This window comes from Anoplophora glabripennis, unplaced genomic scaffold (genome assembly GCF_000390285.2).
Source record: "Anoplophora glabripennis isolate ALB-LARVAE unplaced genomic scaffold, Agla_2.0 scaffold19, whole genome shotgun sequence".
Lineage (NCBI taxonomy): Eukaryota > Metazoa > Arthropoda > Insecta > Coleoptera > Cerambycidae > Anoplophora > Anoplophora glabripennis.
In genome coordinates this window covers 1,901,614-1,928,808 of record NW_019416327.1, presented here as the reverse complement: position 1 = coordinate 1,928,808, position 27,195 = coordinate 1,901,614, and the positions used below count along the sequence as shown (strand labels likewise).

General features: G+C 32.4%; 1 protein-coding gene across 3 annotated transcripts in view; it reads left to right on the top strand.

Annotated features, from left to right (window-relative positions):
- Window positions 1-27,195, top strand: part of LOC108914933 (protein TANC2) — a 376,447-nt gene that overhangs the window by 232,180 nt on the left and 117,072 nt on the right. Inside the window, exon 1 of one of the 3 annotated variants that reach the window (XM_018720865.2) lies at window positions 22,684-22,877. The exons of the other annotated variants lie outside the window; for them this stretch is intronic. The gene's annotated coding sequence lies outside the window, so the exon portion shown is untranslated. Of the gene's footprint in view, window positions 1-22,683; window positions 22,878-27,195 lie in introns of those variants that run through there. 3 annotated transcript variants of the gene reach the window in all.

Below are 27,195 nucleotides of genomic sequence, written 5' to 3'. Positions count from 1 at the left end.
GTGGCATTTTCTATATAAATTATAGCGAACGGTGCTACAATGTGATACATTTTTAATGTATTTTTATGGTTAATAACTTATAACAACTAAAATAATAACAAAAATAAGTTTTAGAAGAATAATATTTTCCCTGTTTTTTTTAAGATCCTACTGCAACATTTTTGCAAAGTAGCTAGGTATTACTTTGAATTATGTATACAGGGTGTTAATGAACTTACGTCAAATAATTTCGCCACGTTCCGTTAAGTCAAAATGAGGTAAATTCACGGATTTGTGTTGAGTAAAATGTAATTTTAAAATCTGACTTACCTCAACATTGCAAGAAGCCACCTTTTGAGAACTGCTGATTTTCATAGAAGATGATCGATGTACCCATCATTTGCTTGCACGCAAGCTTCAGCGTGATGTACCCAATTCGCTCGCACGCGTTACAACATTGCCACGTCCTCTCGAATCGTATTACAAGCTTGAGCAATAAAACGTCACAGTTGGTCGATGTCACAAACTTCCATGGAATACACAACACTTTTCACATATCCACACAAAAAGAAGTCTAAAGGGGTGGGGTCCGGGGACGGGGAGGCTATCTAACTAGACTGCCGCGGCCTATCCAGCGATCGGGAAAAGTAATGTTTAGATAGTCGCACACTCTCCGAAAAAAGTGAGCATGCAGTAACTACATATTTTGCCGAACATTTAATGACACGTCTTCCAATAACTCCGACAAGCGATTTTGCAAAAAATCTAGATATAATGCACCGCAACGTATTTCATGTGGATTTTCGATAGTCCAGTGGTAAGTGTTGTGGACATTACGTACACCATTTCGACTGAAACATGCTTTATCTGTAAGTATTCGCGCTGCAAATTGAGGATTTCTTGCATGTTCCTGAAGCAACCATTCGCAAAAACCTCAACGTGGTGGAAAATCATCAAGGGTAAGCGCTTGAACACGTTGAATATGTAATTGGTACAACTGAGCTTCTCGTAATGTCCGCTACACAACATAATACGTAATATTTACTTGCTGTACGATATTTCTGGTGCTACGATGCGGATCTTCTTCGACGAGATCTAAAATTATATCCTCGACATTTAAGATTCAGCCATCACGACCTGACGCGGTTGTACTTCAGCGGTGTCCAAAACTCTGCGCTACAGCAACAAATGTTCGTGGTGCGGGGGCACGTAATTCAGGATATCTTGCACGGTACACTTGACAAGCTCTGTGGTCATTTTCGTTTGCTTCGCCATAAATTACGAGCGTATCATAATATTTGTTCGCTAAATAAATTCGCCATTTTCAAAAGAAAACTTGGAAATAGGGCTATTAAATGTACTCTCGAAAAACAGCACAGCAATCACTACAACAATGTATTACAAACTGACTTTCGGATACAGTCCGGCTTCGTAAGAAACCTACAAACTCGTAGTGTTACAGAATTTTTTATAAGTACATACTCACCGCGTTAAAATGCATGTATTTCAGCAGTTCCAAACAGTTTTATATACATTTTTAATTTGCTTTTCTCTATGACCTGAAATATCCGATACAAATTTGTGACATCCGTTAGTAATTAGTTTTTGCTCCTTTTTCATCCCTTTAAATTTTTGACATAAGTTCATTAACACTCTATATAATAGATTATAAAATAGACGCAACGAATTTAAAGTAACTAATCTTAGAATAGTTTAGTCCAGGAAATCAAATATGTGTGATTAGTGATTAAATCAGATATGTGCCATTCATTCGACTAAGACTAGATATAACTTCCTTGAAAGTTTAAATTTTAGGTTTCTAAGTCTTAGAAATTACAATTCACAATTGTCTATTACTAATGTATTTGGGTTAATAACTTTTACTACAACTCTTATAATTAATAAAATAAAAAGTGACATTTATCGCTATTATAGTAAACCGTGTCACTTTTTGCTAATTACTACTTTTTAAGCTGAGTACCTATGTATTATTCTTTTTGTATTCCATGGGTTAATAATTAACGTCTATGACAAAAACGATCATTTCCTAGTACAATTCAATTGCCAAGATAATTTGGCAACTGTTAGAGTGTATTGCAATATGATATTTGGATGTGATATTTGTCAAACCAATTCTTAATTTTTGTTTTGTCACGCCACAGAGTGCAAAAAATGCTTTAGGACTATGTGCCTTCTAATTCGCCGGAAGAATGTTCGACCATGTCTCGCCAGTAAACTTTGCTCTAGAGATTAAAAGATGCACTCCAGTCCTCTGTTATGCAATACTCAGACCTACCTTAGCCCGATGCATCAAACGTCTGGAAATTCTGAACCCGCTCCATAATAACGCGAAATGCAAAGTGACATTACGAAACACCTGACGTCAGCCTTTCCTCCAAGAAAGGATAACCTACTTATCGATGCATAATAATGTGCATAAATGCATTTTCACTTCCACTCGCCAAATTCAGACGATAAAAATAAGTCTATATTGTTTTAAATAAAAAAATCCTCGCCCCACACGCGGTCATGTTTTTACAAACCTGCTACCACGTAAAATATCGAACGAATTTAACGAGTAAAAGTGACGTAGATAGTTTAAAAGGTGAGTTATTTGAAGCCTCACCCTAAATTATGCATGAACAAAAATGGACAGGAATAGGATAGTCTGAAATTTTTTCAATCAAATAAGTCGAAAATATTTTTCGTTTTCGATAATTACAAATATAGTTCATAACTAAGAATACTTATTGTTTGCTTCTTTTTGTGTCTAAGCTATCTGTGAAATTATTTGGAAGACGAGTTTTATATAAATTCAACAGTATAACGTAGGTCACTTTACGATATCATGTCTAAGAGTGAAAGATCTACAGACAGACATATTTTGGCATATTCACAAGGAAATTTAGTTTAATACTTAAGTTTATATTTATCTAGATGTAACTACATGATTTACTCGTAATTGATAAATGTAACTAGATATTTACACATTTCGAACCAATGTTTTAGGAACAAGCAAACATATCTTCTATTTATCCATATTTTCTTAGATTTCATATCCTACAGTCTAATATATTATGTATATCTACAACTATATATTTTTCTTAAATATTCCTCTGCGAAACACGCACGAGAATTTGAAAAAATTTTAATTTTTTTTAACTAGAGGATACTTGGTGTCCCTTCGAAGAAAATGAGCCCAAGAAGAATGTTTTAGTCATAACCCTGCCCCCGGAATAGTCATTTGTAAATGGGCCTTTTTGCAAAAATGGGATAAATAAATGGAATTTTGCAAAAAGTATTTGACCGATCGAGCCCATGTTTTGCACATCTCTTAAGGATATAAAAACTCACATTTTTGGAAAGTTTGGTAAGATTTTATTAATTATTTGAAAAGTTATTAACAATTAAAGAAAAGGCACTTTTTCCGTTTAATTTTGCAATAAATTGTTTGTTTATAAAGCAATTTTAACTTATAAAGTCTCATTTTAATGATGAGTTTCTCTAGATCAAATCGTCTATTGTACATTTTTTGCTAAGATTAACAGTCTTTTTTACAGTAGAACGAAAAATGACGAATTTTATACCTATTTGTTGATAAAAAACAAAGACGCTATAATTTTTTCATGACCCACGCCTCATTCCCAAGACTATCCAACAATAAAATCACGCCCAGTAATTTTCACGATTCCTCGATAATTTTTCACCTTTATTTCTTGGTCTAGCTTCATTCGCGTGGTGCGCTGTGCGCAAAGCTCTCTCTCTTCCTCCACTAGGCCCCAGGCGATTCTAAATACTGAAATCCTTTGATATCAATGCTTTTACGATAGTGTTTACATTAGTTTTCAAGTCTCAAAAATGTCTTACGTGTATAGCAACTCGAAGTTGAAAATTTTTTGAAGGCTCTGAATCACCCTGTATATTTCATATTGGTATCTAAGTCAGTTTTTAGAATGCATCTAACTAATTAGTTTTACTCAAGAAATATATTATTACAGCTGCCAGCAGGGTTTTAAACAAATATTTAGTATCATCAATCATAATCTAAAAGAACTGAAGAAATCTTCCAAAATTACTTCACCCCACTTAAATAGCGATAATGGAGAAATGTGCACGTTCAGTTTTTTCGAAGTTGAATTATAACGTTTAACTATCTATTCTATTTTCTTAGAAACTGGTATAAAAAATCCTATAATAAAATGTAATTACTATACGTCTATGTTTTAATAAGGACACGTCAAATAATTTACTCCGTACAAAAATGATATAGAAGTGCACTCATTTGTTAACTTTCACAGAGCAAATTTGAAACAAAACAATCACAACCATCAAATGACATGTTAATTTTACCCAACTGTAAAATACGACTTGTACCACTTAAGATTTGCATAAAAACAATCTAGGACAAACTAATTTCAATGGAAAATAACTATTTATCAATCTAATATAATATAAATAGTAATTAATACGTAGCTTTTGAATAATTTTAGTTTTAGCGCAGTAGTAATATCGGGAGATTTAATAATTATTATTAGTAAGTAGTAGCGTTAGAAATAAAATTCATTGGGTCGTTAAATAAACAACATGTATAAATTTATTGATGTCAGTTATTTTTATAAATGATATCTTTATTCGTTGACATCCATAAGAACAATTGATGTAAGCAAATGATGACAGCAGGTCTCGTTGAATTTCAAAAATTTTCTCATCAGAAATGGCTTTTATTTAAAAACGTACCTAATTCTAGGGATTTTTTTTTAGGTAAATATTTTATTTTTTTTATAATTATGTTGTTTGTTCTAGAATTATATATTTGAATATGACACTTTTATAATATCTAGAAAAAGAAAGAATATATTCAAATATTTTCGGCTTGCTTAAACTATGTTTATTCCGCTTTGTTACAGATCAGCATCAGTTTCTTAGCTTACTGTTTGTTCGTCGAGAAAAATCGAAATTTATTCCATGAGCTAGATACCTGCTGTCAGATTAATGCGGTTACTTGATTTGAATTTCAATAAAACGTGTTATAACACGTTTTATTACAACAAATTATAATTTGCAAACGGCGCATTTGAAATGCAGTTCAAGATAATTATTTATATAAAAAATATATGTAAGTTGAGCAAGTATCACCTGCCAATAAGCTGTAGTACGAAATAAAAATATATATTTGCTTCAATAGAATTAATAAAACTGAAAAATGATTCACACAAATTATTCAAAATTCTTAGCTAAACATCAGACGCAATAGAGTATCACCATCACCATTTGTATGAAGTTCAAGCTTTTTTTTTCTTACGTAAAATAGTTGTTTATTTACAAAACGCAAGTAAATGTACACTATATCAAAATGACCTAACAAAAACAATTAGGTCCGGCTTTGTGTTATTATGGCAAATGGTACAGTAATTCAAGATAAAAAATTAAAAGCAGATTCCATCAATGCTAGTTTTGCGGCTTGTTAACAAAAGTAATAAAGGTGCTAATTATAAATACAAAATTATTAATAATCAGGATTAATTTACTTACTTAGTTACTTTATTACACTGGCCATACTGAAACAGAAAGTATTATCAAAACCCTAAAAAACAAAATATTGTATATGTAAAACACTTACAGGCTGAAGCTCTTAAAGATATATCAGATTATAAACAGGTCTATAAGTAATGGATACCATCCTTTCGAATATTATACGATATTATTTATCAAAAGCTTATGATATGGCGAATCATGCTTTACTTAAGGGAAAGCGTTATTATTGTTTCAAAAGATTGAATATATGGTTCTTCAATAGACTGGACTGAACTGCATTAGAACAAACATTGTTCTTCGATACCATAAATTTAGGCATACAAAAGATATCTTACTCCACAAACAAGACTTTCAATTGCTGATATTGCGGGAAACAGCTACTCTATCTATAATAAGCATTGAATTATACCCCAATCACCAATATGCAGGTAGTAATAAATAAGTACCCAAAATAAAAAATTAAAATTAAATGTCTAAATTTAATTAATACAAAAATGCATACCTGATATTGATATTGAAACTGTCCTACAATGCAATCATTCAAACAAATATCCTTTGCTCTTGCTGTCCCATTGACACTCTTAACAAAAACTAATCACGTAAAAAACAGTAATACAAAGAGGTCCTTTTATTTCCACATTTTTTTGGGATTGTTTCATAAGATAGGGTTAAATATCTTTTTTTACACCTAGATTTCTGACATCGAAGAACATTGTTTGTCATCATTTGGCAAGCCTTATAAAAATTAAAGTTTGAGGTGTCTTAATACCTTTAAAATAGAGTTAAAAAAATTCTTAAAATAGCCTGTAGCTGGAAATAATAATTTCAGAAGAAATTATAAATCTGGAGATTTAGTGATCTGCTATTTGTCTAAATTTTCCGTTGATTTTTTTGTATGTGATACTTATGTTCCTTTAACCTTACTACTATTACTGCTACTAACGTATACATACTGCCGTACAGTGGAAAAACGCCGTATGTTTCCATTTCTTAGTTTTTAGAAAATGACGCTTAAAATATTGACTTATAAAATCGGCTATATCTTATACGCGGAAGCATAAATAATAAATAGAGACATGTATAAATAATTAGTAGCATTAAAGTCAACTTTGTTATTTGCCGCTTTCGTTGTAAAAAGAAAAGGTTCAGAATAAATAGTAAAAATATTGGACATACGTAAAATTGAACTACTAAAAACCATTTCGTTACTAAGCATAAAAACAGTATGTATAGTTTTTATTACATACGGTTACCAGTTTAGTATCGTTGCCACAAAATACTAGTTATGAACACCGTATGTAAAACATTCGTTATTTATTTTGGGAATATTAAACAATCAAAACGGATTTATTTAACAAAAATTGTGTAAATAAGCTGCACCCCCTGTAAAGTATAACTCAAATAAATCTTAACATAACTAAAAAATTTTATTTAGTGTTATTAATAAACAAAAATTGGTAAGTTATTTATAATAACAGCTGCTACATTAAGGAACTAACTACAAGGTTAAAAACATACACTAAAACAATTTTATTAAACACACACAAGGCACNCAACGCGGTTAAAATCCTTTTACTTTATATTCATAAGGCCATTGTTAACATATCGCAACCAACACAATCGTTTTAGATTTGCTGACAGCAGGGCTTTCTTTTCGAAGGTTTTCCTGTTTGGTGGTTGAGAAGAAGATAAACCCATAACAGTTTCCTTCAGTTTATTCATAAAATTGTTCCCTAAAGGTGAAGAAGCTCCATCTGGCGTACACTTTCGTGTAGCCTACGAAATTCTCATCCTTGCATCCTATGAACAATACCAACGAAACATTTTATTAACTAATTCTTACTGAATTATCGGGACTGTCTCAACTATTTATAAGAGTATGAGCTACAATTATAAGTACTCGTTTTAGTTTCTTGTTACTGTGGTATTTACGAAATTCATTCCTCTAGTAGTAGTAGTTATTAAATTTGGTTCAACCCATATACTACTCCTCACAACAAACATTTTTTCCGACGTTGTGCAAAGTATAACGGAAAATTTGTAAATCAGAAGTACCTGCCACCAAGAATTTATGATATTATAATAATTACAACATTATTTCATTAGTTATGGACCGCTTAACAGCGGCGCTCGACCGCGCAAGACGTCTCTAACATTTAGCGCATCAAGAGATTATAAATGATTAAATAACGCCGATAAATAATTCTCGTTATCTGAGGTACACAACTTTTACCTTATAAATAACCGGGAGAAAAAACAGTTAACAGTACTACTACGACCTGCTCGTTTGTAAACTTTTCGATGTGGTTTTACCGTCAGCGTGGCAGCAGCGGGGAGCCTGGCTATCTGGTTAATTTTTGACAGGCGACTTCGCTGTTCCTCGGGCCTGGATGGCTGGAAACCGTTTTAATTAAATGGTAATGGAATCACTTAGAAGTTCGGCGATGACGGTTTTATTAATTTAAATCTTAAGCCATCCAATATTAGTTATTTGCATAGCATTATACTTTGCATAATTAAATTTAATTTGCGCCTTTTTTTCTTCCTGTTTCAGTCTTGTGGATAAATTAGATTTGTCGAATCTTGATACTGATCTCTTATCTCTTGTCTTCTTTTGGAGCTAGTGTAATGAAATTTATATTTTAAATGATTATGGCACTGATTCTTTCTATTCTATTCTCATGGATTGAGCTTAAGTTTTTTTTCTATTATAATACGTCAGATTTTCGTTAACACATTTGGATAGACCATTTAATAACAATAATGATAATAATAGCGGTAACTATAATAATAACAACAACAATAATAACATTTTTAATGCAAGAAGGACATTTTCGAAATTTTTGGGAGATTTTTTACAAGCAGAAGATATAACAGAGTTGACTTACAACACTCAAAATCGAATCGCAAATCACTCCACACAGGCATGGTTTAGAAACGGTCTAAAATTTGAGCCAGATCCCCTGACAGACCCGTTGATACACTCCGAGGATTGCCCAAACTCAAAGAATCTAGATGTTGGAAATCGCACTCAAGTGGATCCTCTGGAGCCATCCTAAAGAGGGGTCGAAGGTCGACTGGTCTACAAATTCCTGATCAGTACGAAGTACGAACCAAAGTACTAACATTGCGTTGTATATGTTTAACTTCAAATCGTACATTTAATCAAATATTATAAATGAATCTTTTATAACCGCTATTGAAATTGTTATAAATTGCTGAAAGCTCAGGCTCAGATCTAGGTCATTAGTCTAGCGTCCATTTGTCCAAGATTAAGTACAGACCTGTGGTCGACACAAAGATGATCTTTAGTCCAAATCAAAGTGCTCTTTAATAAAACCCAAAAACAGTGAAAGGACACCAAAAATGTTAAAGCACAAATAAGGGACGATAAACAAAACAGTAAGAAAAACTTCGGTTGAAAGCTTCAGTACAAAGTGGCCATTTTGAGGTGTACTATAAATTACAGGCAACAAAAAGAACTCTTGAAGAGACTAGGTCCAGATTCCAAGCTCCGAAATTGAGCTAAAGGGAGCCGCACTGGAAAGAAGTCGAGCAGCGAGAGGCTCAATCAACGTCCAGTTCACAATCAGTCTGTTTCGTTGTTGATGATGCGGTAACGTCGAGGCTTCATTTACGAGGGTCAATGAGAGAAGGGCCAATAGAATGAACGGTGTACGGCAGGGGATAAAAGTCAATAAAGGATAATTCTCAAATTTATTATACCATTTAGAATCCTTGCATATTGAAATACTTGGCAAAAAAAGTTTGTTTAATTTTTTTTGTTTTGTTACTGTTCACATTTAATCACCACGTAAGAGTAGTCGATCGAGCATGGGGTGGTAAGCATTTCTCGGACAGACTTCCTATTCTGGTCCGGGTTCGATCCCTGGTATCGGCACTGGCAATGTCGATGGTGTTTGTCGCGTTTTTAAGTGTAGCCCCCTTCCGCACTTTGGCTTTGGATTTGGGGGTTATCTCATTTCTGTGGTGTGTTTTTGTTTTTTTATCACATTTTAATATAAAACCAATGATATCGATCAACCCCTTTTGGGCATGTTAAATAAATTAAAACTACATAAATAAAAATAAATGTGACTGTACTGTGGAGCAGTAATAAAATATACAAGAGTTTTGAACTGCTTGTAAAAACGTTGNTTGGGGAAAATCGTGAGAAACGTAACTTTATGTAATTCAATATGGTGGAAACGCCCACTGGCGGCCATCTTGGAAATTTGAAAATAATTTCCAGCATTTTCCCTTGCCCACTTTACCCATAAAATTTTTTACCGTAGCTCTCTACGATCACTAGTTTCTGAGATACAGCCGCTTACCTCGCTTATTTGCCCACCCTGTACATACTAGGGTGACCCACAAATAAACGCAATATTTTTTTCGAGTCTTGTGAAAATATGATAGTTTATTATGTTTTAAGAGCCCCCTCAAAAAATCAGCTCAAAAATTTAAAAAATCGTCAAAAATTTATTTTTTTTTTAAATATTTTTCTCGTTATTTTATCATTTTCTAGGTTGGAAAAAATCTCGATTCTGAAAATTTCAAATCGATATTTTAATTTCTAAAGGTCACTCATAATTAATTTAAAAATGTTTTCGGGCGACCTCTAATAATAAATATCTACGAACTAATAATTTTTTTATTGAATTTGTATAACAAAAGAATAGAAATAAATCACGAGACACTTAAATTTAAAAAAAAATAAAAAATTATAAATATTTGATGGGTACTCACAGTGTGGTAGTAAATTTTGCTTCGAGAAATTTTTTAAGTGTCTCGTGATTTATTTCTATTCCTTTTTCATCAAATTCAATAAAAAAATTATTAGTTCATTCATATTTATTTTTAGAGGTCGCTCGAAAACATTTTAGGTATCTACTTTTAAAGTTAAAATAATTATGAGATTTAGACATTTAAATATCGATTTGAAATTTTCTTGAGCGACCTCTAAAAAATTTTTGTTTGAGCTGATTTTTTGAGAAGGCTCTTAAAACATGATAAACTTACATATTTTCACAAGAGACACGAAAAAAAATATTCGTTTTTTTTTGGGCCACCCTAATACAATTCAGGTAGCCAAAGACAACAAAGAATAATGATCTAAATATTATAAACATACATACAAAGGAATTCTAGATAAATAGACTCTGAAGATTTTGAATAGAAACGGCCATAAAATAGAACCTTGGTGGACACCATAACTCTCTGATCTATATTGTGATAATAAAAACAGAACGTACGACAATTAATTGTTTCATAACCTGTAAACAATTGCAAAAGTAAGAGAGAATATTCCTAAAAATACCACAATAATTCAATTTAGCAATTTAGCAATCATCATTTTCATTGAAGTATGGATTTTTTTCATAGTATGCAGCATTCACAAGTTAAATTGTTAAACTGCTAACAATGCTCACAAAAACACAAAACTCGTAAGAATATCCAAGTTCGTGAAATTCTCTGCTACGTCAGATACCAATTTCGAAATCTGTAGTTTTAATAGTTGTTGAGTTAATCAAAAACTGTCTCAAATTCACTTTTTAAATCGTAAAGCCCTTAGAAATCGTTTTAAAAATAGCTTTTACTTTTGTTCTTTTTTTGTTTTTCTTTATGTTAACACTAGCATTGAAAAAAAATATCTTGATATAGAAAACCTTCTTAAAATCTATATTTTCTTTATATCCTAAGATCAAACCGAATTGGTTTTATGAAACTATAAAAGACGCTTTTTTAATTAAGGTACCTACATGTACAGGTGTATATAATTACCTCCATGGCTATAAATTTACCAGAAGTAATTACTAGATAGTTTATGAGAGTGATATACAGCTATTTCTATAAAACAATAAAGTGGGCAATTCTCATTTCCGCTAAAACAAAGAAGGCGACGTTTCTGTCCAAGCAATTAAACGAGCAGCGTTCGTCTGTGTCATTTAGAGACTCAAAATCCTTGGGTGCGTTCCAAGTTCATTGAATTAAATTGATGTTACTCTAAATGTAAGTTGCAGAACGCTGAATTGACGCAAATCTGATGTATAATATTGTGTAATGCGGTCATTGTATTTCCCGGTAGTTTTGTTTTTGTGCCAAAACTTTGACCTTCTTAAGATAGTTTAACTAATTTTAAAGATATAGGTAACAGTTATAAACAGTTCACCCGATTACAATAATTGTACATGAAATAAAGAATATCAGAAAGGTTTATTTGTTTTTTGTCAATTTGTCACGATAACTTAAAAGAAAATTTATATATTGTCATGTTTACATAAAAATTATGCCATCTTTTAGTCGTAATAATGTAACTAGGATATGACAGGGTGAGTCAGAAAGAATGGGTCAACACTAAGCTGGAGATACTAGACACCAAAATATTATGTTTGAGCTCATCATGTCTTATAGGAATGTCGCTGGTTTAAGAAATACAGGGTGTTCAAAGTTTAAATTTTATTCTGAAATTTCTCAATAACTGAGAAAGTTTTGATAGCATAACTCTGAAAATTGGTGGTGTTGGATTTTTTGATGTGGGAATTACGAATTTGAAGCTTATTTTGACGTTGTTCCTAGAGGGCGCTAGTTTCACCGTATTATTTATGTAAATCAAAACATATTTTTTTATCTGTTGAGCTATGCTTAAAAAAAGTTAAACATCTAAGAGAACTTTCAATTCTACATAAAAAAAATGTTGTTTAGGTCGCCTAACGTTTTCGGTTTCTGAATTATTTACATTTAAAAGTTTGAACATATTTGGTGGTCATTTTCTTTCAGGCGCTGATATTGCTATTTCTCTTCTAAGTGGGCTTGTGTCAAATTTTCATGTCAATAAATATCAGCGTATTTTCCGTGCGTGTGATTTATTGTTCGTGCAAAATTATTAGCTAGTGATCAAAAAATGCCACGACATAATAATTTTTCTAACAGTGAGATGCGTGATATGATTTGTGTTTTTGCTCAGGCTAATTTTAATGGACATATGGCGGCAAGAAGATATGTACAATTGTACACAAATAGATTGCAACCTTACTATAAACTGTTTTGAAATCTTTACAACCGCTTAGGCGAATCTGGATCTTTTCGACCAAAAAGTAACCATGGTCCTCCAAAATCTATCACAGTCGATGAAGAAGAGGAAATTTTAATTCGTCTTACAGACAATTCCGTAATGGAATAATAACCGAAACTAGAAGGAAAAGAAAATAAATGTTTATACTGAATTAAATAGGACTCTAATTCACCGCATCCCACTTACCGTCATATAATATTGCAATTAATTTTATACACTTTACAATTACCATTAAAAAAAGTCAAAAAAATACGTCTTCAACACTATTTTTTTAATATTTCGAATATTTTATAGTATTCCTTGATATGGTTTATTAAAACCAGTAGATTTAATAAACACCAGTAAAATTGTTTAAAGTTTATTTTTAAGAATTTAAATACCTATATCTAACACCAGCTGCACAGGCAACGATACGTCGCGTCGCAAGGATTTGTCCGCACAGATAATGCAGATATATCTGATATTGGAATAAGAAGTCGTTTTTAATTTGTATATACATATTTTTATGCTATGGATGGAATAAAATTGTAACAATTCTTTATAATTATTTATATTAACTTAAATATACAATTTAATTTCTTTAACCACGAATTTTTACAATGTTTTTGTGAAACGAAAACTTACTTTAAATTTAAAAAAGAATTACTTCAAAATGGCTCGTTTTCCGAATAAAACGGAAGACATATGTTTTAATAGAAACTAACCTGAATTAACAGCATTTATCCATTTTCCAAAATGTTCAGTAGCATCGAAATTCTGGGGTCCCATTGACGGTATCTCCCAGCATACCCGGCACTGGTTAACAGATAAATGTTTGCCTATAATCTGTTAAATCCTTACTCCAAGTTTTATCAATATGTGTTAAACATTTTAAGTGATATTTAAATAAAAGTGTTTTATTAAATTTGAACCGTTTGTATCTCGAAAACAAAATACTCTACGACCTATGTTTATATAAACCTTTTTTCTGGTTTTGAGGTGTTCTACCGCCAAGTAAAGTTTGGCGTGTGCAATTCGGAGCACCCTGTGCATTTAGCTACCACCATACATGCTCATACACATAATTACTTAAAATGTAGATGCATATATAAAAGTAAAATGTGATTTTAAGTGTCAATATGCTAAGAAAATTAAATAATTTTTTCTGCATCTATTGTCAACTCTTGAAATTAAAATTTGACTATATTTAAATGCAAACCGTGACACCGACCAACACATTTTACTTTCAGATGAGCAAGAATAAAAATAGAAATGATAGTTCCGTTTACCCCGGTTTATTCATTCTCATTACTCATTACGTATACATGATTACAAATTCTGCCAAAAATATATAAATCTTCCTAGATCGCTGGTCTGACTGGCGACATTTACTGGCGTCTTTGTTTTTGACAGACCAAACGTTTCCCTATCGTTGAAGTCTTGAATTATTTCAGTCGTTATTTATTTAAACTGATTGAATTTCATATTCAACCTAAAATAGTAAAGAATGCATCCTCACATATTTTCTTAGTGGATACGTAGAAAGGTCCTAAATATGTACTCCCCTACATCTAAACAATGCAGTTACTACATACTCCCGTCAGTCAATTTAAATTCGTCCGGCAATAAAAGGAATAATGGCTGTCATCCACTTATTGTTCCAATGTTACGCAAACCGCGCGTAGGACTTGCATATACTTAAAAGAAAGAATCATGTTTCATACCGCTCATAGGATATCACCTACGAATGGTCTGAATTTAGCAATAATAGATACCTCGGTGCATGTGACTCACGTACAGCACGAAAACACGATTTTGACTTTCGAATCCACTTGAATTTGTCAACGCCAGTGTTGTACGAGATATCGCGCGCCATTTACAGCCAAAGCGAATCTATTAGATGGGTAATGACATGACATAACAACGGTATTCTTCACCTGTCTGGTGGAAAACGTATTGGGACCCATCCTTTATGCAGATCACTGGCGCTGGCTTAGGTGTGACCTTATTTCAGCTTGTATAAGTGTTTCATAAACTCATCTTGGTTGCTACTTACGCATAACTATATCTCCATCTTTGATATTTCAGTGAATAACAAAATTTTGCTTTTATCAGTCTCCTCAATTGGATTTTTCACAATTGAACTCATTAGTCACCTTTAAAAACATGAAAATTTACAATGGTAATATTCTATGAAAATCGCCAACAAATTTTATTGAGGAAAATCTAAGGGCAACTCTTTATTAACTTTATCATAAAAAACACTTAAAAAAATTGCTTGTTATATTTTTCGACTTTGTAACACACCTAGTCCACAAACTAGAGAAAATCTAAGAGAACGTTCAATTCTACATAAGAAATGTACTCTTGTTTGGATCGCCTAAATTTATCGGTTTCTGAGTTATTTGCATTTAAAAGTTTGAATGTATTTGGTGGTCATTTTCTTTCAGGCGCTGATATTGTTATTTCTTTTCTAAGTAGGCTTGTGTCAAATTTTCATGTCAATAAATATCAGCGTTATATAAAATTGCTTGTTATATTTCTCGACTTTGCAACACACCTAGTCCACAAACTTGGAAATGCTCTTTACAAGAAACAATTTGGTGTGGATTTTAGATAACTTTGCACCTTCTCTATTGCTTTTTTCGTTAAATAAGAAACAATCATTGGTGTGAAAGCACTTATTATCCCACAGTGTCGTTATTTAGAAAATCAACGTTATGATGATCTTCTTAGTTGTGAGTGGACCTATACTGGTGTATTTCAGGGAAAAGATTAAATTGTTTTAGTATTTTTCGGTACAAAGGTATGCTATTGAACAAACTGTAGTTCACAATACGTTCTAATGTCCAGAAATTCACTCCCTAAGAATCCAAAATCATTCAATAAAGACCTCGATAAAGACACGTGGATACATCTTACAAAAAAATTCGATAAAAAACGAAACGGCGCAATTTAAATTTCCTAACTCCCAAAGTAAAAATATACTGGGTGCCCCATTTAAAATAACCAAGTTATTGCTGTTTAAAGTTGAGAGAAGTATTCAGCAATTTTTTGAACACCCTGTATAGTACTAAGTGACGACAAATATAATAATTTATAACTTCAAGGATCTAAAATACACTCTCCAAAGCTGCTTTCTTAAAATTATTTTTTTATTGCAAATATTAAATTTCTACGCTAAGCCTGCATTTTCACTAAAATTGAAATATCTCACAAACTGTAAGTCCTAGGTATGCAGTTCACCTATTTTTTATGGTGCTTTCAAAAATGCAATACAGGGGTGTTCCATTTAAAAATATATAACTTTGATATGGTACGCTTTTCCTGGACACCCTGTATATTTCAAAATATTTTTAAATTGTAGCCGTAATCAACCTACACATACCCACCTAAACAGGTTTCTGTAACATTTGCCGTTTGGTCCCTAGCGAAGCGTTACTGGTGGCCCACCCTATATACTATACAGAGTGTTTTTTAGACGCCCTGTGTAACATACACCAACTTTCGAATATTCCAGATATTTGGACACGTTTTGGTATTGACAATCTAAAATTTCAGCTTCCTATCTTAAAAATTGGAGGAAGTAGAATCGATTACGTGTAGTTATGTTTTTTCAAAAATTTAGAAAAAGTTAAATTATTTCAAAAACGATTGAGTTTAAGGATAAAGTAAGGTAATGAAACTTACCTTAAAAAATTCGATGTAGAATCCAAAAATTAAATAAAAAATAGTACATTCCATTTGAAATAAGCGAGTTGACGTCTACTTCCGGTAGAACCGGAAGTTCCACGGCGACGCCAATATTTTCAATCGATAGAACATTAGGAGAAACCTCCATACATCAATTTTCAGAATTCCAGTACGCGTAGTTTTCCAGAAACGTCTAATCTATCTATCTGGAACACCCTGTATATTTTGAATTTCAATTATGAAAGGCCTTTCCCTAACCTTAGTTTTAATCAAACACACTCTGACAACACTGGTACTTTCAATACTCACTTTCTGTTAAGGCGAATCTAAGAAATATCTGGGTCAATAGATAGTTGCCCAAAGGGCGAAAGCCTTTCTAGAAGTCAGGAAAAACATAAATTTACTAGGAAATATTTTAAACCATACTGCCTATGGCGTTCCAACTCATGTATCTTCCTATACTGACGTTTAAACTATTTCATTAACAATTATGTATTACTAATTAATCACAAACTTCATAGAACAGATTTCTATAAAGCACCATCTGAGACTTGATTTTATAGTGGCCATATTGCCTACGATAGCAGCTTTGTTTATCTTAAAATTAGTGTAACACCTCTAAAAGCATATCATTCCTCGTCGTCGTTTTAAAAAACGTGACGATAAGACCTAAGTGTACCGACATTAGCTATCAAGGCGTGGGTCTGCACCGACTCGCGAATTTGCCGGAATACCTCTCTAATCAGCCGACGTTTCTCTAGATAATCCGTGCATCGAGGATAGAATATGAGAAATTACTCCCATAACACCAGCGGTCGTCATTACGGGATAAATTATGAACCGTGGTGTTTTACAGCACAGTTGCTCTTTAGGGTGCCATAAATGCGTGCAATAATATTTAATTTAAACAGCGCGGTGCCATTTTATTATGTCCGCAAGGATCAGCTAACTGCCCAACAGTAAACTACGTTAAATGGTGATGATTTAGAAGACAATCATTATCTAATATTTACTGTACAGTGAAATCGTAAAATATTTCAATATCCCTGCTAGGCCACTAGTGAAGTAATGGTCTTAAAACGTTTAATAAGAGGTGAATTATTATCAGCGGCAGTAAAACACGAGGAAAGGTAATTAAATAACAATAATCGTATAACAACATATAAAGGTTATAAAAACTGTTTGTTGTATTTTTCGAGTCACCTTGTCGAGTCTCTATACAGCACAAAGGTTCGTTTTTACGTTTTTTTTACGTGCACTAGCGAATATTAGATCCTACAATGGATGTCGTTTAGGGATGTTGACATCCAATGGAGGTCATTAACATTCCTCCACACAATTGGACATCGCTGGGATATCCATTAATGAGTCGTCAATGGAAGTTTAAGACTATAGACGGACGTCATAAGAACGTCTCTGAGATGTACAACATGTACGTATAGTGAACGTCCATTAATGGACATTATAATGTTCAATTGACGTACGTTTAGGGAGGTTGGACGTACTTGGTATTGTGATATCTACCAACGGTCTATGAATGGACGTTCTCAAGTATTTATGGAAATCCCAAGGTTTATAAGAAATAAATAAAAATGTACTTAAACAAAGAATTATTTTAGAAGATTATAAGTATATAAAAACATACTTATTCTAGAGATAAGACTATACCTAACGTAAACAAACACTAGGGCTAGCAAATGTTTGTAAGGTTTATTTTCTTTCTATATCTCTGAGTAACCCATTCCCTGTATTCCATATTAATCGTAGTTGCATTTGTAACATCTAGTTCATCTGTCCATAAACTTGAGGACACCCTTTACAAAAAAAGCTTTTTGGTGTGAGCAACTTACACCACATCTATTACCATTTTTAAAAAATAAAAATTCAACTGCCATCAAACTATAGGCACGCATTCCGTACATCATTACTAACCAAAGAGTAAGAAACAATTATTTGAGTATAAGCACTAACCTCTTTCCTTGTTTGGTTAGTTGAATCGTGTCTATTACAATTGAGCAAACGACTAGCTGATATCAGAATTCCTTGATTAACCAGCTATCACTTATTTTGGGCCTCTTTAAGAACAATTATGCATTCGGAGGAATTCAAAAAGTGATAATAATGGGCAAATTAAGATAACTACTAACTAAATGTACAGCAGATCTCTGCAGAATGACGGTACTTAGGAAAGAAATAAAAATTAAGACAAAATGATATCCTACAAAAGTTTTTACAATTTCGTTTAACCTTATACTCGGTTGAGTTGTTATTTTACAGATGGTACAGGTAAGTAAGTCCAACTCTCTAGTGCAGATTCCTATAATGGCGTAGACGATGATATACTTCACTCAATTCTGCTTTCCTCTAAAGGATTGGCATCTCGAAAACGTGCTCTAGTTGATTGTGATAGCATTGTTTTCTACCCAGTAAATTACTAGTAGTTGTAAAGCTAAATGTATCAACATAGTGTAGATTGGCATAGATAAGTATCTGTGTTCATAATTCATAAGCTCTACCTATAAATGTTGATATAGCTCTAGCTTTGTATATTTCTAACACGAAAATGTTCTTATCATAATCACTCTGTTCACATGTGATTTCATTAACTCAATTGCTTACAAATATTCGAAAACTAAACTAACGAAAACTTATATAATTTGAGAATATCGAACTAATGGCAAGTAATATCAATTCTATTCTACAAAGTCAACAATCTTTATATTCAAGTACTAGTTACAGGAGTTATATTTGTCAATATCGAGTTTACTCAGAAGAGATCTCATCATCGAATTTCATTATAACGAGCGTTCAAATAAAAACGTGGTCGAAGTTGGCTCTGACACATTGGACGTAGGGAGTAGCTTATAGCGACCAACTTAACCTCATTTCTCAACGAGCTGTATAGCAGCTGTCAGTTTCAATAACGTTAATGACTATATAACTTTATTTTAAAGAATAATCGTGATAACAATAACAAACGATTAAAGGAGAACAAACGCAAATCTTTTTTTAACACTGTGTGGCAGGTACCGACTGATACTCCCACCATTTGTGATAAAACACGTACAGAAGTTCTTGGCGCATTTTCCATTATTTGTTGGACATTTTCTTTTAATTCTTCAGTCCGCTTTTTAGGTCGGCCGCTTCCTTCTTTTCTTGTTACACTGCCCGTTTCACGAAAAACATTAACACAACGCTGAACTGCACTTTGAAAAATTTTGTACTCAACAGCGCCGGGAAATTGATTTTGAAATTCTATGAAATATTCCTCAATAGAATACTTCCATATTCCATCAATCTTGCGTCCATTTCTAAAGTAGGACTCTATGATAAACACTTTTTGTTCTTGAGAAAACACCATTTTAAACGCTTTTTAAAACGAAAATATTCAAATTGATACCGGCGATATAGCGCTTTGACAGATGACGTTTAAGTTCATTTGCTATACGCCCTACGTCCAAATTTTCAGAACCTACTTGACCACGTTTTTATTTGAACGCTCGTTAGTATCAATAGAGTCCAAGCTTCTTCATTGGAAAAGTTATACTGACCATATTTTGGGCTGTCAAACGCTTTATATTGGTACACTTCCAGAAAAAAGATAAAATATTGTTACTAGTACTTGATATAGTGACACGCTAATGAACAAGCCGAAAGCTTACGATATTGCCGGAAGTTCATTTAAAGTTACTGTTGCATCACAATAATGTCCACTCTTACATACCATCCAAATCTGGTGTGACAAGAGGTTTACAGACCACATAATTAGGCTAAAAGAGAGGCGCTGCAAAGGTGGTTGAAAGCTGCACCAAAAAATTTTTTGTTAAGAGTTTATGGTGGGTAGATCGTATGTCAAAAAATATACTCACTAACAATTTTAAATATTTCCTAGTAATAAATATATTTAATGGCTTTCCCTGGTTTACTTTCTGTATTTCTCAAGCTGCTTCCACAATTACACCGTTGAAACAAACATGTTTTCTTTCCGTAGAAATACTTTTAATTACAGTCCACTTGAGTTTTTGACGTGCTGTATCCTTGTAGAAACAGAAGATTGCTAGTTCTTTTTGTCTTATTACATGTAGCTGTTGTTACAACACAATTTATTTAATTTAAAGAACTTTCTGAGTTTGCAGTTCCTCCATGTCCTTTATATCCCTAAAGAATGAAGTTATACATCTGTCAGCAATCTGTTGCTGATTTTGGACTGCGAGAATGCAATTAATTCTAGACAAATTTATCTTCTAGACACTATCTCTAAAAATGTAACACAATGGCCATTCAACTGATAATGACGGTTTTGATCAGCTTCAGTTCAGACCTACTCAATTTTGATTTTGATTTACAATAAGGTCAATATTTTGGAATGCTATTTCTACTTGTATGAAGGCACGTCAATATTAATATATACTTTTAAAATAATGATGGATTTTCATCAATATTGTGGGTACAGTTTAGTTATCTACGACGTTGGAAGATTTAAATAAGTATACTTTTCCGTCTGGATAACCAATTCAAATCATCTCTTTCCTGTTATTGCATGTGTTAAAAAATAAGAATACCTATAGCCCATTTGTTTAACGGTAGTAATAGTGAGAAGAATCAGAAATAGTAATAGAATTTTGATTCAGTATTAATTTTATTGAATTTATTCGCATCGCAGTAGGTATAACAGTTTTGTAAATAAATTTCAATCTTTGACAAGTCAACATTCACCTTTTTGCTTTTTTACGTATTAGTACTATTGCATCATTGCTTACTTTAGAAAAAAATTAGATCTATCTACTCAGGTAGAAAAAGCCTAGCGGAATAATGCTGAAATTGATTAAGTGTTTCAAATACACGGTGTGAATTTGGTATGCAAAAGGATGCAGGGATTTGGTTAGATTGAAAAATGTTGAACATAAATTAACACCTGTATGGGCGAGAGTATGATATTCTTGTTTGCTGACTTTTTCGTGAAGAAGAAAAGTGTTAGACCAATCACATTGTTTGAACGAATTGTGAAAACTTATTTCATTCGCAAAAAGTTTAATTTGAATCCCAAAACCTACTAATGAACACTGTGTGGGGTTTAAAAAGTAACGTCTTACTATGATATACCTATTCCGTTTTGTCAACGATTAACCTTTACCATACCTAAGACAAGTAGACCTTGCATCTGCCTATTTCCGTGTACAAATATGGATGTACTCATATTGAAATTATAATGACTGATTACTAATTGCTACAGCCAATCACTTTTTTTATAAGTGCAAATATTTTCATTCTCAATACGTGACAGTCAAGTAGACTATTTGGCAAAGTAGCATTCATTATCATCAAAGATGTTTACCTCTCTATAATAACTATATCCAATTTTTTTATAAAATAAAACAATGGGGTTAACTGAGGCCACAAAATTTGAAATCTACACAGAAAATATCTCGATCATAAACTAGAAATGAGACGCACGGAACGTGACCAAAATACAAGGACAAGTCTTTCAACATTTATTATACCTTCTTATCAAATAAAACAACCAACAGGTAGAAAAGACCCATGTCCGTGAAGGGAAGTGTTAATGAAATTATTCTGGGCTCTCGAAGGGCGTCAAATGCCGATCTGATAAGTGCAATCCCAACCATGGGCGAAAAAGCATACTGCTATTAGAGATCGAGATAAAGCAACATTTTCAGACGGAACGGTCTGCTGCCAAGCGGAGAGTCCACAGCCAGCTTTAACCGGCGCTGTTGTCATATCGTCAAGGCACAGTTCAGTGCTACCTACCGGTTTTGGGTGGAAAGGCTGGTTAAACATTTCTTTAAAATGTTCAGTATACAATTTATTTATGAGTAATCAGAATTTATCTTTCCAATATTTATGTTTTTAATTCTCAAATTTTTATTATTGCATTAAATTGATTTTTGTTTTTTTCCAATACCTTAAAAAATTGAACCTTAAAAATGCTCTATATTTTTTTATTAACACTTTGTTATAAAGCCATGTTTCCTGGCCCAGACTCAACTACTGTTGTCTGGGCCAGAAGCATAGAAATATTTTAACAACTATAATTTGCTGTTAAAGTTAAGTCAATTACATACGGAAACTTCTAGTTAATTGACTTATCTGCTCTAGAATGGCATTCTTAAAAGTAAATTAAAATAGATGATATTCTATTCTAGTGGGTAATTCTTATAATGCATTATCTATTATTATTTTTGTTTTTTTGTTTACAAAGACTGTAGTCACTTTATTTTACTGTATAAGCTATTTTCAGTTTCTTTATAAAAGCTAACGGAACGTCTGAACAAATATTTATTCATTTCCTTAGCTTGGGGACAAATTGAGACGTCTGGCAATGTTACAGGCGCTTACATTAGCTCTTACCTCGCACTTCTCCGTTTTCCGAAATCCGAACGCAGTCCTCTGTCAGCTATGTCGTTTGATGGATCAGCATTGACGGGTCTGGTTCCACTACGATGAAAACGTGGGAAAAAAAACGAAACTTGCAACATTTGAAATAACCAGTGATACAAAAAAATAGTGTCTTGGATTTTATAACTGTGATAAGTGATTATTATTTAACATTGCCTGTAACTTTAATTTGTGGATTTTTTTAACAAAAAAATTTCAAGTAAGTTTTTTCTATTCTTATTATCGAAGCTGTGTTAATGCACTGGGTAATTTTTAACGCTGGCTTCGACATGCGGTGCATATTTAGCTGCTTAACGGGACTATTAAACTGTATAAAAGTGACTAGTCAACAATGCCTTTTTAATTAAAATTGCCAATAAACGCGCGCCGTAAACTTTTAGATAGGCCTAAAATAATTACAACACTGATTGATTTAAAACACGAAAGATTAAATCAATACGAATTTTAATTTAGTCTTTTTTATCCGCTGCTTATGTAAGTAAATAATAAATGTGTTTAGACTGCTGAAGGCGACTTTTGTGGTGTTTTTACCTCAGTTGCTAGTTACCACACCATAACAGCTTATAAAAATGTATGTAGACACAAGAGCTTGCTGTGTTAACTATTATTTTCTGATGTTTATCACTAGCCTACTCGAGTAATATTTTACATGGGGCCTAAGTTATATACCAGCACCTGTTGCTTGATGTTTATAACTAGCGTTTCAAAATTCAAATATTGGGTTTAACGGATTTAACGCATGTTCCTTATAAATAGAAACTTGCTTCCTGTAAAGTGAATCAACTTCATTTTTTTTTTTATAAAATTACTTCAAATGTTATTTTGACGTTGACGAATTATACACCCCTGTATTATTTTTTCTTGGAGTTTGGTTAGACATATTCTCATGAACTCTATAATGTAGTCTAGTCATACTAGACTAATTAAATCCAAGTGTTAATGATATCATACTTACAAAATACCATATGATACATTTAAGTGACCGAAATCGTGTTCCCATGTTTCGTGACTGAAAAAATAAACATCTGGTATTCATTCTATGCATGGGATATTTAAATTCTCATGTAGATACATTATTCTGGTAAAATTTGTTGTTAAATAACTTTAATTTGAACTTCCCTTTCTCATGATTGCCAAAAGAAAGTTGCACGTGTCCATTTGGCAAAAATGGTCATAAACCCCGATTTGTTTATGGCTTAAAGATATCGGTAGGCAAGTTTTAACAATATCCATAAATTGTAATATATTCGACAGGTTCGCGGTTACGGTTGATTAAAAACATCTACAAGATTAATTTAAAATCAATAAAGTGAGTTAGTGTCTTATAGTCAATAAATTTTGTCAGCATTAGAAGAACTTTTCGAATATTAAATGAAGTTCATTTGTATAAAAGTCATTAAAACGTTTTGGGCAATTTCATAAATTAGTGTTAGTGTCTCCATAATTTCTAAAAATTATATTTATTAATTCTCTTATGAACAAATAGTGTTATTTCGCAATGCAGTACTAGATGCTAACAAAAATGTAAATAGCAGTTATGTAAGGTATGCGTGAATCATGAACAACAGTCATAAACATTATCAGTATATCAAGTTCAAAAAGCCAGTGCATTTTGCAAGCGCCAGCAAAATTTCAGTTTTATTGAAGTAAGCTCTAAAATGAATACACAATATTTATAATTTCTTTTATAATAGGTAGGTACTATTAAAACTCAAAAAGTTGCATTACCATGAGAACTTACTCCACATATTCGGCACTTGATTGTTTGTACATTTGGGCCTGTTTTCAAGAGGACAAAAAAGATTTATTACAGTATTAGCACTACATAGCTACAATGTTACGCTAAACCCTGATTATAGAAGATTTAAGTATCTAAGTAAAACTCTTTAAATCCTTCTGTAGTCGTTATAATGTAGTCATTTATTTGAGTCAGTGGAAATACAAACATTTCTATTTGCATGCTACAATTACCCAGTGCATTAATTATACTATAAAAGTAACTTAAATAGTATTATGGGAAGTGAACATGTATTTGAGTAAATATTGTCTTAAACTGTCGATCAAGATTCAAGTAGACCACTACAAAGACGTGTATACCGAATTCGCCAGAAGTTAATAAATTTGTCAGAAGCTTGCCAACATTTCTAGCACACCTGCTTCTTGGACTATTAAAGCTTTTTAGAATCTACCATTAAATAAATGAATACAGCGATAATAAGGATATTGTCGCGAAAAATTATGCGAAGCCAGTTCTGCGATGTCAGCGATTTAATGTTACTATCCAAAAGAATTAGTACCAATCTTTATTGCACTTCTTCCTTGTCCTTCCAATTTATCCCAGAGGTATCTAGGGAAATTTATATTATAATCTCTTTATTTTTAGATAGCAGACTGCCACATCAGTTTTAATTAAATACATAATTCTAGCCTAGAGTAGTTGAACGACTTCTGTAATCTTCTTAAGCGGTTTTCCAACAGCGACTACTAACACCAATCTTACTGCATAAACAACCTTGTGAACAGATTGAGAAGTAGGCGTTGAAAAAATTGATTTATATTATCGTTGTCTCCATAATTTAGGTGCCATAATGATTTACTGTCACTTTAACGATATTTTTGTTATACCGGTATATTTATGCATAAAATATTTTTAGGAGGCGCGTTTCCAAATCGTTTTGTCAATAGGAAGTATTCATTGGTTTTTCTAAGCATGATCTCACGTCTGCCTAGGTGGGTTTGCTAAACAAATATTTATTGTTGGTAAACAGATGTTAATCAGGAATTTAGTAACTGAAACATTTTTCGTGGACGCAAAATAAAGTATTGGTCGTGGCCTCGATCTCTGCTGATTATTGATTCTTTACTGTATGAAATAATGTCATGAACTTCTATCAGTATTGTTGACTGAAAGTGTTGTGACAGTCCTAGAGAATCTAAAACAGTAAATGTAAATAAATTCTCGTTCACACTTACACTGGTTTAACATAATCTATAATTTTTAATATGAGTAAAATATGTGCATTCTTGTTTTGTCTATCGCCCTTACAGCAACACTAGAGAGTTCACAGAATTTTTTCAAACATAATCTCGAGATAAAATTTTATCTACAATTTACTTAGTATAATATGGCTCGTGATAACGTATCTCACATTTATTACACGACTTGGCGTCTTGGAAGTAGACTTGATCATTTGGAAAACACTCCAGGGAAACTTATCAGGTACATGGAAGTTACATGATTTGTTTCTCTGTTCATCAGAAAGGTAAATAGATACGATTTCACGAAATGGAGCGGTAGATCTATCGGGTTTTACTCATCTGGAGGATAAAAGTAATTCAAGGACATTATTCGGTGGTGGTGAAATGGTGAAATATCTATGTATTTCACTTTTACAGTTTTACCGTTTAAGTGTAATAACCTGTTAAATATTTACTAAAAAAACTTATAAAAACGTAGCAACTAGAATCACTATATGTGTCTCATATACAGAGCCTTAGCGTCATCAATATTAATGACTCGTTTACAATGAACAACGACAAACGTTCATAAAACCTCGTGAAAAATTGGAACAATCGCTAGCTGGTAAAACAGAATGGTGTTTTAATATAATCTTGATCTTAGTATTTTAATTATTTTTAATTTTACCGAAATTTAATAGCCAACGTGAGGATAATAAAGTTACTGTTTCAAACAAAATCACTGGTCACGTAGCATGTAAATATTATGAAAACTCTATATATCACTGGCATAAGGAAGAGATGGTGTTGACTAGCCAAGGCATAGACTTTTTTTCTTCGTACTGGCTTGATACAATAATAATCATATATTTGCATATATTTAGTATAATTTTCAATCTTCATAAATTAATGGATATCATGACAATCATTGTGTCCAATCGATAGTTTCTTTACACTGAGATTTATTTGCATAGTCAAATGCTCTATGGTCCATGTAATACAATTTAAATTCAAGGATTTTGCCAACTAGATTCTGCTCCTACTTCTTTTCTAATTCTAAATGATGAAAAAATTTCCAATTTCTTTTTTTTTTTCAACTATATTTTCATTTATTATCAACTTATATGCTAGCTGATTCATACTAAATGCATTGAACCATTAATATGGAGATGCGCCTTATTAAAAAACAAAAAAATAATTGTAATTATTTATCTTGCCCTTATTTCTACCGACTCTACCCTGTATTCTCAAACATACACTTTTTAATTTTGGTTTCTGCAGACAACAGTAATTCATTTTTTCCCGTTTCCAGTCTGCCTGTATGTTGATATTCCCTATAAAATTCCGTAAATAACAATTTCAAGAAATTAGATAGTGTCAATATTTTCGATAAAGTACACACCCGACCAATAAAAATCTTAAGTGTCCATTTTTATCTTCAGGGTTAGATAAATCAGGTGATTTATTATTATTACTCACCTGGAAATACAGAAACAATAGTAGGTATTTATATCTTTTATATCCTACTTGATATACTTAGATATACACTAATTTTAAAT